At 54.0% G+C, this 2,417-nt stretch overlaps 1 long non-coding RNA gene across 1 annotated transcript; it reads left to right on the plus strand.

The window, feature by feature from the left end:
- The first annotated feature begins 850 nt into the window (after nt 1-850).
- On the plus strand, nt 851-2,025 carry LOC129343331 (uncharacterized). The gene is made up of 3 exons (XR_008598287.1): nt 851-1,077; nt 1,400-1,451; nt 1,809-2,025. It is a non-coding gene; the product is annotated as an uncharacterized LOC129343331 (long non-coding RNA).
- The last annotated feature ends 392 nt before the right edge of the window (nt 2,026-2,417 follow it).

The following is a 2,417-nucleotide window of genomic DNA, read 5'->3' on the forward strand; positions in this document are numbered from 1 at the left end:
GATGACAAGAAAACTGAGAGATCTGGACTCAGGGCAGTTTAACACAGACTGGGAGAAGCTGAAACAATATCTGGAGAAGAAGTGGGAGGTGGGAGGAAAACTGTGGCAGTTTGAGAACTACTGAAATACAATAAAAGTATAAAAGAGAGGGGTGACTTTACCGGGGGAGGAAGAGAAATGTGAATTTATAAGCAGTTAGATTAATTAATTGATTGAGATATATATAGATATGTAAAGGTTAATTGATAGAATATTGATAGAGAATAACTAACGGTTTAAACATGAGGATTGAGTAATTAACAATATTTTTTTTACTTGATAAGACTTATATGCACCAAACTGAATGTATAGAAGAGTTAAAACGACTGACTATGTGATGAGTTATATAGAAATACTATAAAAAGAAGAAATGATTAATATATAGAGAACAAATCAAATTGTTTGATTCAAATGTGGGAAATTTTTATGGTTTATGATATATAGAAATATTCAAAATTGGAAAATGGGATAAATTGTTTATCTAAAGAAGTATAGTTTGGATGTATAATAAGGGGCAGCCCAATCCTAAGAAGGGCACGGAAAGTGAACAGGAACCGAACTAAGGCTTGCGAGGGCGCATCTAGCCCGTACGCCCGCGTAAGTGGCCTTCCGCCCGCGCTGGGACGTGGCGCTGGCCCGCCGGCGGGCCAGCACCGGTGCAAGCCACAGGCGCCCGGGCGGCGGCGCAGAAGTGGCGTAGAGCCCTACGCCGACGCAGGGGGGGGGCGGGGAGCAAGGCGGGGTCAGAGTTAGTCCGCTCCCTAAGCTCCTCCAGAAGCGGGAACGCCCACAGCGGCGCAAAAAAGCTACGCCACGGAAAAAGAAGGCGTAGCCCATAGGCGTCCATGGAACGGCGAAAAATCAGCCCCCTCTCTGAGCGCCTCGCCCCGCCCCTATGGCCCGAAGGAGCATAGGATGAGAACTATCCCGGGGACCAATCAGCGTGCGCGCCCGGCGTGGACGAGCCCCCCTCTCTGCACCCAATCACCTGCGACCGCGCCCTACAAAACATCCGGCCAGCGCCACCCAAACCCCCAGGTAAGTGAGCACTCGGCCGGAGGCTCTGCCCGTCTGCTGAGTGGCATTGCCCCTTTGAAAACCAAAACGGGCTGAGGGCATTCACATTGGCAGGCGCAGAATGCACTCCGGGGACTTTGCGAAAAACTGGGGGAACTTCGCATAAAGGGGAAGAGGTGCAAATGTCTGCCTAACTCTCTTTCTACCGTGATAGAAAGAATGACTCCACAGCTAACTGATGCATGCTAGTTGCTTCTAACTAAGCACAAACAAACTAACCCTTCCGTGGCAGAAGGGAATGACACTTTGCAAATTAACCGCATGCTCTCCCGTTTCCTTGCAGGTGCCCTGACTCTGGCGCTCCCACCTGGTGATGACCGACGGAGCGCTGACAGGTAAGGAGGAGGTGGGGGGGCATTCCGCAGATTAGCGCAAACCGCCCATTCACCTGAACCCACCCGCTCACTTGCCGCTTTGGGTGAGGCCCAGCAGGGGTGGGGGGCAACCATGGCCGCCCCTGGCTGCCTCAGAGGCAGGCGCCTCGAAAACCACATGTGGCCAGGTGTTTGTTGTGACCAGCTCATTCTCTCCCTTAAAGGTAAAGGCTTGCCAAGGCCGAGTGCATCCTCACCAGACCGTCATGCATCAGCTGCTGCCCTCGACCATGTGCAACCCCCCCCGGATGGCGGAGTGTGGGGCTTGCCTTGCCAGTGGAATGAGGCAAAGCCCACACGTGTCTTTTTCCCCCACAGGCACGTCCAGGGCATGGCTGCTCCCCCGCGCCCCGCCCTCCCCAAACATCTCTGACGGACGGTTGGCTGCAGCCCAGGAAGCACCGTCGCGCCGCGGCCTGCATCCCAGCCCCGCCCCTCCGAGCGGGAAGGAGGGCTGTGTGGAATGCTCCAGCTCCCTCGCCAGCCTAAACGCAAGCCCGCTCTTTCCAGTGCAATAAAACGAGATGTACAACAACTGTTTTCTGTGTCTGTGAGTCTGACTTCGTCCTCTGCCCCTCCCCCAACACTCCCGTCACATCTCCCCACCTGCACATTGCCACAAATGTATCCGACACACCCCGTCTTGCCTCCCCGCCCCCTCCCTCCCTCCTCCCCCCCTCCTCCTCTGTATTTGACCAGTGTCTGTACCACCCATCTGCCGAAGAGAACTTGATTCTCAGAAGCCTGTGCCACAATAAAATTGGATAGTTGTAAAGGTGCTACGGGACCCTTTTTGAATTCGCTACCACAGGCTAACACGGCTAACCCCCCTGAATCTATGGCCAGGTAGAGGGTTGGGGCGGGGCATGTGAGCGGGGATCCCCGGTGGGGAGAGTAGCTGGCACACGATAAGCCAGGGAGAGGGTG

The sequence above is a fragment of the Eublepharis macularius genome, chromosome 1 (assembly GCF_028583425.1).
Source record: "Eublepharis macularius isolate TG4126 chromosome 1, MPM_Emac_v1.0, whole genome shotgun sequence".
NCBI lineage: Eukaryota > Metazoa > Chordata > Lepidosauria > Squamata > Eublepharidae > Eublepharis > Eublepharis macularius.